This window comes from Dreissena polymorpha, chromosome 2, assembly GCF_020536995.1.
Source record: "Dreissena polymorpha isolate Duluth1 chromosome 2, UMN_Dpol_1.0, whole genome shotgun sequence".
NCBI classification, from domain to species: Eukaryota; Metazoa; Mollusca; class Bivalvia; order Myida; family Dreissenidae; genus Dreissena; species Dreissena polymorpha.
In genome coordinates, this window is record NC_068356.1 from 35672367 (window position 1) to 35687959 (window position 15593).

Here is a 15593-nt window from a genome sequence, read left to right on the forward strand (position 1 = left end):
TACGTTTTGAAAATATTGAACACTGATAAATCAGTGTGTTGCTGAATCGGTATGCTGTTTGTATTTAGATACAAATAATCCAATTATTTTATTTATAATCTAATCTTTATTAAACATTCATTTATTATATATATTTATTTCCCTATATGTAACAATATCTAGGGACTTATAATAATTATTAACGGAGGACGAATATTTTAACTAACATTCTTATTATGATCTGCAATTAAAATTCCATAATGGTTCTAGACCAAAGTGTGCTTATTATTTATCGCACTTGTAATAATTCACAGAGCTTCGACATAAAGAAGACATTTTAGATGTTGTAACATATTTAATCTATTAAAAAACCCATGAATACCAATGACCGCTTTAATTTAAGGAATTCTCACACACTTTACACCGCAAGAGCTAGAACTGCGCTCTACTACAACTCTTTTATCCCATTCACTACTCGTGCTTACAAAAGCCTTCCAACTGAAATCGCGAACGCAACATCCATCATCTCATTTAAAAAAGGTCTTCCATCATCAGTGGTCAAAATTCCAAAATACTGTTACCATGGCAAACGTAAATCCTAAATCATGCATACGCGACTACGCACACAATGCAGTGTGCTTTCACAAGATCTATTTAGTAAAAGCATAATACAATCACCTCTTTGCTCCTGTGGCGAAGAAGAAACAGCTAGCCATTATTTGTACACTGTCTATTGTACTCGACCATTCGAGTGCGCCTCTTGAATTCTGTATCACACTTCGGCATACCCTCAACCAAGGTATAGCTTTTGGAAATCCTCTTCTTTCTTTTGAGGCCAACTGCAATATTTTTGCAGCAGTACATATCTTTATTGACAAATCTAAACGCTTCGATGAGACGCCGACGCCTTTGGTATCGATTCTCTCATAATCTTCATGTGTTCCCCAACTCCATTCTAACTTTTGCTCCTACTAGTCCGGTACTTGGTATGCGGACCCGTTTGCAAAATGTAGTTGGGGGCCTTTCTCAGTGGAATTGAGTTTATGGGTTTGTAGACATGCAAAACAACCGAGGTGCTTGCCTGACATCGTGCCACGTTCTTGCTATTATCGATTCAAAGATGGCCGCCATTGACATAAAACAATTTTTACTTTTATGTACCGTAACATCAATATACATTTATACTAATTATATATACTGAATAAATATAGTGTTGTGGATAAATTTATATTATCAATATATCTTTTCAAAGTCAGAATGACCTTGAAACGGCATGTACAAAGTCATTTCTTCATTAATACCGCTCAGTCCTTTGATTCGTTGATTTGATGAATTGACAGCTTCAATTTTACAAAAATGTAACGCTTATTTATGCAGTTTAAAATTGTCAAAAGTTTATTTGCATATGATATTTGTATTAAAATCTATCAAAATAGGCAATAGAACCATTCTTCTTTATAGATAACCATTTAATTGTATGCTTATTAGTTCAATTTACTTGCAAACATTGATCCGGTCATTTTATTTACAAAAGCGGCTTCTCAAATATACTGAAACGTGGTGAACGTGTTTACTGCGCATACAGGCAGGAGAGAATATTTAAGAAAGCCAAAAAAATCAGTTCCACCATTTTAAAGAGAAAGCCCCCCAAGTTCACTGACCATCTTAAACAGACATTATTGACATCAAAAGCTTTTCTTAAGGAACCGAAAGCCCCGTCATCCAAAGATATGGCAGATGCACAGAGGAGCATGGACATTGCAAAGGAACGAGGCATGTCCCTCAAGCAGATATTATCTCATGATTTGATTTCTTCATCTCCATTATTTGATGGTGACCTCCCAGCCCATGTTGATAAGTCAAAACTTATTGGGGAGATTGAATCTAGACTGGACATCAGTAAATGGAGTCGGGAATCTCTTCTTCCCACTCATGTCATCGTGGACTTCATGTCTAAGATGCGACAGATGCCACTTGCACAATGTTCCACTCTGGGTGGTGCAATCAATGCTGTCATCAACTCAGCGTCAAGCATATGTGAGGGGCCAGAGTACATTCATCTTGTACTAGACTCATACGTTGAAATGTCTTTAAAGGAAGGTGAACGGTTGAGGCGAGGAGACGAAGCAACAGGTATTGCAATTATTGACATGAGCAGATACACACCACTCCCACACCAACTTTAAAAATTCTGGGAATTCGAGGAAAATAAGCGTAATCTTCAATTATTGGTAAGGGATATAGTGTGCAATGACGTCTATGCCAACGCTATCATTGCAAGTTCAGTTGTCTCTGACAATGATGTTCTTCCAGCAATTAAGTTTGGTAATGAAGTCATTCCTGAACTGTTAAACTGGATTAAGAAGGCCGATGCCAGGGTAATGGCTCATGTTGAGTGGGCTGCTCGTATCAAACAGTGTAAACGAGTTGTTATGATGTCAAACGACACGTGCAGCTTTGCATGATTGCTTCATTTCACTCCATATTTTCAGACACTCGGTATAAAAGAAATATGGCATCAGTACGGTACTGGTGAGAAGCGTCGAATGCTCCCGTTGCATCAGGAAATTTCTCGGCTTGGGACACCGCTGGCAAACACAATGATAAAGGCTCACATATTGATAAGCGACGACTGCATGAGTAAAGTGGAAACCAAGCATGCATCTGAGACATCTGACCCGGTACAGTTTTTAATGAATTTTGGAGAGACAGATACCTTGTCAGAGCAGGATGAAGCATTAGCAGACAAGTATCTGGTACGCGTCTGGGCAGGTCCAGATCAACGACAACTGCAGAAACATTTGATCATCTCCGACTATAGAACTATACCAGTGCTAGTGCTGGACTTGATTGCCTACCTCCTACAAGCAGTGTAATCAAAGGACATATTCGTAAAGGAGCTTTTCTAATACATAGGGTATGTAAACTGCATATAAATATTGATGGCCCCGAGACACGGCTGGCACCAGTTACACATGGTGGAAAGGAGGAGCACCCGGGCATGCTGTTGCCCACAAAGTGCCTGGAGCCTTTACCACGGAGCTTGCTGTTATTGTGCAAGTGTACAGGAAAAAGCGATACTCGACGTTGTCCATGCCGTGCTGCTGGAGCGCTTTGCATCACATTTTGTCATGGTAAAGTGGACAATTCACCTTGTGGAAACCTGACTTGAAATGACTAACTTTGGAACAGTATGTAATCTATGTGAAACAAAGTATGCTTTAACCTATTAAAATGAGAATGATTTCATGTTGATGAGTTGTGTGCGTTTTTGCTACAATGCCCTGCGGAATAATGTGTTAGCCCGTTAGCCTGTCCCTAGGACTGGGGATGACTCAGTGATTACCCAACCAACACATGCCATTGGTTCAAAGTCTTCCCGACATCAAATAGATGTTACGTCGGTTTGACTTTGAGCCAACGTTGAACAAATATCACGGGTTAGCTTGGTAAGTGGTTTGGTCGATTATCACATTTTCATACCATCTGCATTTGGGTTTGAGTCCCGCTCACTGTAGTATTTTTCCACAGAATGTGAACAATTTCAATTTACTAGTCACTTGTCTGTGAGTACAACATGCATACATGATCTAAATGTGCCAATATTACGTAAAACGTGCACAACAATAGTGTAATTGAATTAATTAAGTCAAAATTTGTCATATCAAAGTTTATACACTGGCTTTTACTGTCATAGGTCAACTCAAGGTCGTTGATGTATCATATGACCTTGTACTACCCTCCATATTTAACAAGACCTCTCATAACTGAGTACTTAGGAAAAAATACATAATTTAGAGGTAAAACATTTTATTTTACTCCAAAAGGCAATTTGTTTTTCTTTTTCAACATGGCCGTCGGCGGCCATATTAGATTTTGGTATTTTGAGGCTCCTGGCAGTGTAACGGACAAGCACCTCGGTGATTTATCATGTATATGGACTAATTAACTCACATCAAGTGGGAAAATCCCCCAACCCAATTTTGCAAACGGGACTTCAGACCTAGTCCTGCACTAAACCTCGTTCTTGTACTCTTAGTCCGTTTCCATCTCTCTATCTACTCCATTCCTTCACTATCTCTTCCTGCAAGTACTTTCCACCTCAAACACTCGACATTAACATATTTATCAATTGAAATGCTTCTCGCCTAATGCGTCGTTTTTCTTCATGCTCGTGGAACGACTTACAATAAGCTTAGTTTAGCTTCCAGGTCAATCCACATATTACTGTGTATATTATTCATGTATATGCATTCCAAAATAAATATGTTTAATACACACACGTTATATTTATTTTACCCCTAAATTTATAAATTTACATAATACCACTGCTTCATTGTCCATGTAATTCTGAAGAATTTCATACATAAATCAATCAATGAATTTGCAATTAGTATTTATTTAAATTTGATATATTTATGTATTTATTAATTATTTAACATTTTCATTTTCTAAGAAAAATTACTTATTTTAACATCAGTCGTCTCTTTAGAAACTCGCGCTAGCACGAAAGGCAATATAATAAAATATGTTTTCGTTTTTTAAATTTGCGGTCTCCAATAATATTTAATCAAAACAAACAATTTGGTGTTGCCTATTATAAAAGTTTGAAGTATTATAGTATTTAATGCGAGAAATACGGAATGTGTTCTACTGATTCATTTAATTTCTTCAAAATTTAACGTGTGTGAAAGATGGATTGGAATTCTACAATATCAGTTTGAAGGTCTTTACATTTAAATATTTATGATGCAGAGATGCACAGAGGGAATAATTATGTATGATGCACAGATGACCCTGAAGGGTTTCGTCTTCTACGACGTCGGTGAATTGTTATGAATTATGGACACTGGGTCTGTTATTTCGTCATCGAAAGGTGATTCTTAAAACATCCTTTATCATAATAGATAGCACATAGAAATAATCATATAATGGTTACGTAACGTTCAATTTCTAATTTGTAACATTGTTATTGATAAGGTGTTTGTCCGATACATGTACACAAGGTTAGCATGTTTTGAATGTATTTAATTTATATGTGAACACTTCGTAAAATTAAGTTTTGTTCATACAGCGGCTGTCGATATTTAAGAATATCGTATAAGTTCGGATAGTGTCCTCTTTTTGTACTTGATCAACGCTATTATATACACACTTGTTTTTTAAAATATTATTGTTTCGATATTTAAAGTTAAATTTTCACACATATACACAACGTTAGGTAATAACATTCTATCAATCAGACAAGAACAATTACTGGTCATAAGTTGCCTTTGAGGGTGTCAATTTTTAGGTTGAGTTTATCTATTGATTATACCCTTACCTTAAAAATGACTATATGAGACCAAACGAATAACTTACCGTGCATTTCGAATATAATGTGGTGACGTTGAACGTCATTCAACCGATTTTTTGTCTATCTTCTTGATATTATGAGACAATAAAATAATGCACGTGGAAACCGTGTATATTTTGGTAATCTAGATTTTCAAAAATACACTATGTTGAATGAGTTTTGAAACCTTAAAGACAAGTACATGTATTGATTGTTAAGTATTATATTATTATTACTAGTAGTATTATTATTATTATCATTCCATAGTTGACCACCTATACGAAAACGAAACTATAGTTGATCTATAGGAATTTGCTTCCATAAGGAATATTAAATACTATCATATGAAAGCAGTCTTTAAGCTATATATGTAATATATACTATATATATAGGCATAGTGGACCACCTATGCGAAAAGAAATTAAAGATGATCTATATGGGTATATTTGCTGGTAAGAAATAAAATAAAATAATATGGTATGACTAAGACAACACATGCTATATAATAGATAAAGCAACAATTAAACAATGCTTTTTTGCAATGAACAGACACTATAATTTTATTTATAGGGGTATAATTGCTTTTAAGAAATCGAATAGCATGGTACGATTTAGACATCAAATGCTATATAATAGATAAAAGAAATATGAAACAATGCATTCAATATTTCTCAAGGAATATTTGATTAATTGTAGTACTATATAATCTACCGAATGTATAATTGTTAAGCTGTATATATTAATATTTCCCTTAATTTGAAGACTTTATAAATATTTTATATGACCGTTTGTTGCTAATTTTTATGGTTGTTTTCGCTTTGCAGTAAACGAGTACATTCAATCATACTCATGTGGATATATAAATATTTTGGAATTTATTCTTTTCGAATATTGATTATATGGGCAAAATGGAATTCATCTTCAATATCATTGAGATCGCATAGAGTACATTTTCTATCCTGTCGTGATACATAATAGTGCCGAACGATTGAAATATATAATTTAAGGAATGATACATGTAATTTTGTCAATATATTGCTGTATTTTGTATTATCTAACTCGCTTCAATATGCTGATATTTCAAAAGTAAGTTTAATTTCCCTATGCGCACTAAGAGACGTTGAATTTTCTAGTCCTGATCGCCAATTACTAATATAGATATCGTGCAGTCGAGTTCTTAGCCTTGGGATGAATGTTTCGCCAAGGTGATGATAAAAGCACATTTCATTAAAACCAGATGATTGCAATAAAAAGCGTACCTGTGAAACCCAGTTTGTAAGAGAACTGTTAACAGAAATTTACTTATTCATTAAAATGGTATTTAAAATACAATTTGTTTGTTAAACAGGGTCAATCTTGACAAAGGATTTTATTATTCTAATATATCTTTCGATGTGCAATCGAAATATTCCAACTTCGATATACAATGCAGAAGTTTTCGTAAACAGTTTAACATTAAAATAACCACTATTTGTGTGCTGTTTCTTACGTATCTTCTTCTTCATAACCCACACTTTTAAACAGTAATTTAAGATTGATTTTACATAAGCATCAAATAGGTTGCGCATTATATTTAGTGGTACATAAGAAGCTTATTGTTTTTAGAATGAACTGACAGTTGATAGTGATTTTGATCTGAAGAAAGCTGCGTCAATACTGTTAGGTCAAATTCAGATATTCGTTCAAGACCACCGAAAAAAACGGTATAGTGATTGTTGCAGGTTTAAACTGCTAAATGGTTTTCTTCTGTCCAAGGAATGAGACCGTTCGGGCAGAAGAAGAATCCTGATGATATGTTTGCTGGTTGTTTCATTCTGAGTGTACACATACGATATAGCTGATATAGGTGGCTGATGAGGATGAGCAGGACTTCCCGTTTGAATATATCATGTGTACATCTGACATTATAAGCATTTATTGTGTTAGCTTATTTGACACACCTTTAGTACGTGTATTGCAGTTCAAAGATAACGTAGTAATATATAAAATTAGAAATAATTTTTTATTTAAAGTTATATGTAGGAAAATTAATATTTAAAAAAGTTTAAATATACCCGAAAATATGCCCAATATAAAAAAAATACCCGCTATTTACTTATTGATTGTGTCCCAGTTTGTATCGTTAATAAGGAAAATCTCCAGTTTACTAATTAATCGAATTAACACTGAGGATCGAATATACACTAAGTTACAAACAGTCGATATTGTATAAGTAGCATCTAAGTGGTACAACTGGTTTTGCCTTAAGTATCTGCAAATATCCACAGTCGCTCAAAATGTATTCAGACAACTGTTGTATTTGGTTTATTCAACTAAACGTATTGCATCACACATTTTAACTACCAGTTGCTTATTTTGTAGAAAAGTACTTTATGACATAACAATTGAACGTGTTGAAACATGCAATCCAACATATAGAGTTTGTATTTTATTCTGCTTATCAGTTTTAACAAGCAAAAACTGTTTCATTTCAAATGTGACAGATTGTCCAACGAACATATTGTGTATGTTTTGTAAATTAATAGCAATAGCTTTCATACTATTATACTATCTTATATCTTATATATTATATTTTCATTACTATTTCATACTGAATTTCAATGTTTATGTGTGAATACGACCATTCGGTCACAGGAACTTTAATCACATGCCACATGTATATGCGTCGGGTAATTTGAGAAGCACGTGATAACGAAATGTTTAAATTTTCACATGTTTACGCCTCCATAGATCTTTTTTTATGCAGTGAATTGTTACATCTATGAACTAGTTTGATAAAACTGTTCGTGCTTCTTGTTTGTTATATTTGAACAATGTGAAAGTGGTTCCAGTGATTTTTGTATGAGAATTGCTTGAAATGTCGGCTTTATCTCTGGTATATTGGAAATGATATTCTACAATTACTATTCTCGTGTCTCAAAGGAAACATCTGAAGCCATATTGTCGCGTGACATTTGTCAGTTTCCGTATATTCACAAGTAGTATGTCCTTACTAGACTGATCATCGGCATATCAACTCTCCCTAAAACAGGACTGATTGATTGTTTCCATATTGGTCTCTGTGGACCACTGTAGCAAGAAAACAGGATCTGAAAATGTATCGAATACTGGAATAGGTAGCAGGCATTGTAGAAGCATTGAACAGTAAAATAAAAATAATATATATATTGGACGTTACGATATTTTAAATTTTTCCCCCAAAATAACACACATATAAAGAATTTTAACGATTGAAAAAGCAAAACATTTCAATTTGCAAATATATCATTTCCACAGGAATTTATCATTTAAGTTTTGACAGATACCGGGTAAGTTTCTTGTTAATTGTGTAAACCATATATGAATACGCTGAAAAGAGAGCGCATTTACAAACTTGAAAGATTAATCCCGGATTGTTGTAGACGTTTGAAAACAAACTGCCACACTTATGGTTTATGCCAAAATAAGCATTTTGCTAATCTCGAATTTAACTTAGCAATTCTTATTTGAAATATGCGCTGCTAAATTTGATTTTTCATAACGTATCTGTATGGAATTATATGCACAACTAGAGGTTATTTTCATATAATAAAATCTTAAATGGGAATTTTTCAAAACAACACTTTGTACACCTTTTTTGTAAAATGCAATAGATGTTTTATCTGAACCAGATTTGTATTAAACGAACGCACAAAAAGTTGCATGAAACGGTGTCGTTTGTCTTTTGTAAGAAAAACGTTTAGTGAAAACAGTAATTAATACGAATAATTGCTTAGTGCATAACAAAGCGTATTGCTATTGGACGTACTGTATGCAATTATATTTACCTAACGATGAAGGACCGAAAGCAAGGTCCAATTCACTAGCTCCCTAGATGGCTCGATAATGCATGTAAAATTATAAATTGTTTAAATTTTCTCAATGTGTGTATATTTATGTACCATACGAACTTTATTTTGATAATTCTTTTATAAGAATGGCATAACATGACAACTAAACGTGTGTTATAGTGTTATCAACATGCCTCTTATGTCATTTCGGTATCTCACGGTAGATATATATCATAATATTTATTGCGTGATATTTGTCAGGGGCCGTATATCTGTGAACATAATATATTGAAGAGTACTTATAATAATGTGACGAATAGCTGGGATATATGACCAATAACTAGGATATTATAAATATGATAAAGTGGTAACAGAAATATAGAACTCCCGAAAAATTCATTGCATTTGCTATTTATTTTTTATACTTTTATATTAAGCAAGATAAATAAAATATAATATATATATATAAATCAATTCTTAAATATATATAATTTATATACAAAAGTCTTCGTTCACTGCGAAAGTTTGTGTTCAATACATGTTCTGTAAAACGAAAAGAAAGATAATAACATATAATTGATAACAATGTTTGAAATGAATCATACATTTAATGTCAAATGTCAAACGTCGTTGATGTCCATATTTTACAAGTGTATGTGTGCATCATATACAAAAATTATATGTGTATTACTGGATTTGTAAACTTCAAAAGTTCAATTTATTCTACCATATAAATGCTTAAATATGTTATGATATGATAAATAAAATACTAGTGTTAGTGCTGGATGCCTGATGTGTTTATGTTTCCTCAAATTGAAGACCTGTCTCCTTAGCACATATATATACAACAGAATCCCTAGTAGTTCACGTATTCACGATACTTATATTATTGCTTAATGTGCATATTTACTTACGTAGATAATACATAAAATATTGATTAGCAAGGAATGGGAATATTGATTCCTTCCCGGTTAATATTAACCAAATCTGTACTTAAAATAGCATTTAACTTCATGATCCAAGAATAATTTCCGTTACACGTAATAACATGCATCCACCGATACAAACTATAGAAGTTATGTCACCAACAAAAATGATTATATCAAATATAATTTCACTAAGGTTATTATACAGTGATTACCGATTTTACATTAGTATTATAAAGTTGTAAATTAAACGTAACACATTTTCAATTCCCAATCGATGCTGATGCCTCTAGAATGAACGTCGTCAGTGTGGGAAACCAAATCACGTCCTTATGGTTTATTAGGAACAAACGTGCGATAATGGGTATACATGTATGTGGTACATAAATAAGAAACGTATTGGGTTCATAATAGCGCCTTAATTGTGTTGGCAAAATTTGTCAGTCTTCAAAATAAGAACCACAACATCGCCGTGATGATAAAACCGAATCGGATCGCATTTTTAACAGGCTGTTCCTGATAAATTAATATCAATATAAATATAGCTGGCATAACCCCAAAACCCATATTTAGCATTTGTTCCTGAGTGGTGTTTCATTAAGCAATTGGGAATTCTGAGCAAAAAGTTCAAATAATAATCAAGAAAAAGTATAAACGAAGAGAAACGTCAGCTAGCAGGAGAGACCTTATTACAGCATGAGGTCCTTTATTTATGACAAGGAATTATCATCGCTGCAGCACATTTAAAATTAAATTGCCCCACAGTTAAATTTTAATACAAAAACTATTTAAATGCTCAATGTTTATATGCACCCAGAACCAACATAACGGTTACTTGTTTGGCACGAATTAAAGTATATCAAATATAAACTTACTATCGCCCTACATCAAAAAGCTGTAGAGAAGATCATCGTTACAACCAAGCCATAGTAATTGTTGTTAAAGGCCAAAAATATAAATCGACGGCAGATGTTTATATCTCTCCACCTAACGACGTCAATCTATTTCAATTGAAAATATTTTAATTTGGTCAACACTAACAATATGCCACAGAACGTTAACACTTACACAATACTGTTTTATGCCTATATGATATTAATTTATTCATAGCTTACTATAAATATTCTTCGTTTTATTCAATGCAAATACCATCAATAACGGCAGAATGAGGCATGTGGTCGTGGCGCAATCGATATGGTGTCTGCCTAGCGACCGTGAGGTCACGGGTTTGATCCCTATTGTGGGGGGCGTTCTTTAGATCTCCCCCAAAGACACCAAGAGCTGGTTGATAGGCCCACGAAACGGACTCACTCGAGAGCGCTTAAAATAAGCCTAAGGCTTTCGATTTAACCGAGCTAAGATAAATAGATTTTTGATTAATCTGGCACGATCTGTTTATACGATCCTTATCAATCACAAGGGCGACGCACAGCGCTTTAAATACATGTATCACTTTAAAGTGATATTATGGGCATGTCGAATTGAGCTAAAAAGAATTAACAGATCAAAAGAGTTAGTTAAAATTTGGTAACTGACCAATTATCTGCAACTCATCTTGCTACCAGTTGTTAATAAAAATATACATTATATTCGATATTCGATATTTAACATGACTGTACAGTCCTCTAAGCCGAGCGGCACTGTCTTTTTATTAGGATCGGAGTTAGTGTTCGTGTGTCGAATGAACGAATCTGCATTAAAACTAAATTTAGATTAACATCATACATTGAATTATTTCTGTCGTCAGTTGTCAAAACGAAAGTACGGTTGATATTCAAATGCATTATTTTTCTCTTTCCTGCATATTGTTTTAGTGTTATGAACTGCATTAACAAATATAAGTGTACATGTATATGAAGTGGAAACAACAAAAATAAACAACGGTTGCGTTAGACACCTACCAACATAGCATATACTTTTTGATGAGCATTATATCATTTTAACATAAAAGCGATTACGCATTGCCCTATATCTTCGAGAGATGGCTTAAAACAGCACCGACAATGATATGAGCTCATATTGTCTTGGCCGTCGTGTACCTCAGAGGAGTAATTAATAGACACATTCATGTGCTATTTTGACAGTTGTCAGATATCACAAGAAAGTTATCATACTTACAACAATTATCAATGTATACCAATTCCCTTATGCGAATATACAACATTCATTTTTATTGTGTATCCAATGTCGTATCACATTTAAGAATGAAGAAAAGAAACTGTCTGACATTGATATGGCATCAATACTGGTATACAAACGAAGCATAGATCATTACTACTGAACCGGATTCTACAGTTTTCATAATCCTACGCAGCCCTCTAACATCAACAACACAAAAACACAGAAACAAACAACAGCAACACAAACACAACACACTTAACAAACAAAACAACATGAACAAAAAACAACAACTTAAGTTTAGTGGCACCTTTTGATCATTTTATTTTAGGAATATAACTATAACTAATACAGCTTGAATCAGTGGAATTGTCACTGATATTCTTTGTACGGAATTTGAGTTGAGTAATAAGAACGAAATCGGACGTTATTCAAATATGAGCTAGTTTTTCGATGTGAAAACACATAGATAAAAAACTAGTTGCTAAAATGGTTTATTCATGGAAATGACGGACCTTTTTGTCGTTTCGTGACACTTAATATTTTGATTTTCAAATGTACATCGATTTATACAGGTGTGTTTGAGTCCGAATCCCTATTGTATCTTAACTGGTCTCAATAGTGAAGCACTAAGAAATTATGAGCCTCGTTATGCGGAAATTGGTCTTATGTCATATGCGATCAGGGTAGCCAAAGACCACCTTGGTTGGCATGAGCGTAGTCGCGTAGTCTGGGCAGGTCCTTGGCTGTCCGCTATACAATGACGCAAGGTTTCGTGGTATCTAGGCGGACAAAGAAGCTCCTTTCCAGACTGAAACATTTGCCTCGTATTGAAAGTGCAGTCTGGGTGGAAAGTTTCGTCCCTGATAAGTGAAAACTGCAAAGGCTGATCTGGGACGACACTTTACGCACATGTATTAAGCCCCATTTTCCCACGCTTATTTGTTATATGAATAGTCAGCGGTCATACAGATTACAACAAAGAAAACACGTAATTGTATGGCATTTATTGGGAATTCGTACTTGGTATCCCCAACTCGCAAATCGTATAATCAAATCATATGATAACATGCAGCGTACAAGGAAAGTCTGATCGCAAATACTCGTTAAACCTATTTCGACGCAATACATGGTTTTATGCTTAAACGAAGTATTATTTTCACAAATAAAACAAAATGTGAGATACAAAATAAAATGACTGATTGGCACATAACTGTTATGTAAATAAATAAACAGTTTTCTATTTTAAGTTATTGTTTAATAATTACATATGTAACCGATTAAGTGCGTTTGAATCGTTTTGTAGTCGTGTCATTTGTTCTTATTGAGTAAGTCAAAATAGTGTTGGCATTACGACAATAGATAAGTATAAACGGAAATATGCTTGACTTAATTTCAAGAAAATACAATCGAAATTCCCATTGAAAACAGATGTAATTATTTGAAGACATTTTTAATGTAAAAACAAATGCCTTCACGAGATTAACATGCTCTGACACATTTCAGGGCATACGCTAGCACAGTTTACATAATGAATATGTCAGTGCATGAAACACAACACTGCACCATGACGCGGAATGTTGAAATGTTGACAGTATTTCTAAGCAGCTCAACGTGCCTCTGATTTCTTAGAAACACTTCAAATGTTCCGATGAGTGATTCCTAATTGGATTTAGAACGCGTGACAATTGAGCATATTGGCATGTGTAGAGTTGTTATAGAAAACCGGTATTGGATAAAGTTCCAACGCGCACAAGATATTTTACAATTCTAAATCATTAGCCGAGAACAATAATGTACATTTTGCTAATTTCCTGTTTTATGTTTGCTTTCATGAGATCCTCAATACGGGCAACATCGGTTTGTATATACATTCATTTCGACTTGTAAATGGTCTGTGTGACCATCTGTATATAAAAAATTCATCACAGAATGAGTGGTTACACTTCAGACTTAAGGCGACATGTATTTCTCATTAAACAAATTGCTTGTATCAATTAAGCAATAAATGAATCATATAACTATAACAGTTTTGGCCTAAACGTTTCAATGAGTTTAAAGTAAGATTACATTGTACTTTTACAAACAATAAAAAATGTACATGCGGTTTATTGGTGACATATTTACACCATTAAAGCACTCAAACAACTTTATCAGCAGGTTAAAAGTGCAAACTGTCTGAAACGAGCTATCATAAGTAAGTCACACATGCATGCTAGGGTCGGCAAAACATAGACACGCTATTGTCCCTGCCTTTTTATTGCCGTGAACTGTAAGCTTGGTTGACACGCTAGGGCTTAAACTTCGAGGTCGTTTGATGTTGGTGTTATACATGTATAACCAATAAGAAGCACGACGTGGAACGGTATGTTGACCTACCAAAACACGGCAATAAATACATTGTCATAAATGCACGTGAGTACAGTCATGAAATTGACGATATAATATTAATGATTTGGCCAGACAGCAAAAAGGGTACAACCCGTCATTAAATATTTAATATAACATAACTACATGTTCCGATGAATCGTATCGCATGTGTTAATTGTTTGAGTTGAAAGAGCGATTGCAATACGATGTCACACATCCAATCGGAACACCCCAACCATAAAATATTACTTATTATCATACACCTTCTAACAAAGAAAAACAACAAAACAATATTACAAGTCACCAACGCAACCATTTTTGCATAAAAAAGCATAAACTCCGAGCACAGCATTTTATTGAACTTTGCGAATAATAACATGCCATCATGGCGTCAAAATAATATGTATAGTGATGCCGCCACTTATCCTGTTAACCAGCCATTCAAAATCGATTCAATAATGTTAAACAAATCTTCGGAATTCCCAACTAGTATTTTGTATTCGCTACCTACTATAAATGCATCAGTATTTCAGTCTAAATATATTTAAACAATTTATTCTCTAATTATTAATAATTACAAAATGCATGCTTAATAAATCCTTTAAATACAAATCGACCATTAATTAACCCATTCATGCCTAGCGTCCTGAAAAAAGGACATTGCAAACAGCGTAGACCCAGATGAGACGCCGCGTAATGCGGCGTCTCATCTGGGTCTGCTCTGTTTGCTTAAAGAAATTTCTTTAAGAAAGATTCTAAATATAGAAATAAATATACCAGACACCCCTACTTTTGGAAATAAATTGATCCAATTAAGAAGGATGGGAGAGTCCACTGGGCATTAATGGGTTAAACATTCCGTATTATGCTACTCGGTATTTTTCCGATTTTATATTATAATTCTAGCTGGACTTCTTACAATAACATCACTATAGATCTATGCAAACAAAAACTACTCTAAAGTTTAAGCTTATAATCGGTTGACTTTGCATGCAAACATCAAATTCTGTCATTTGTAATGTAAACACCCATGTATACAAAGATAACCGTATATTT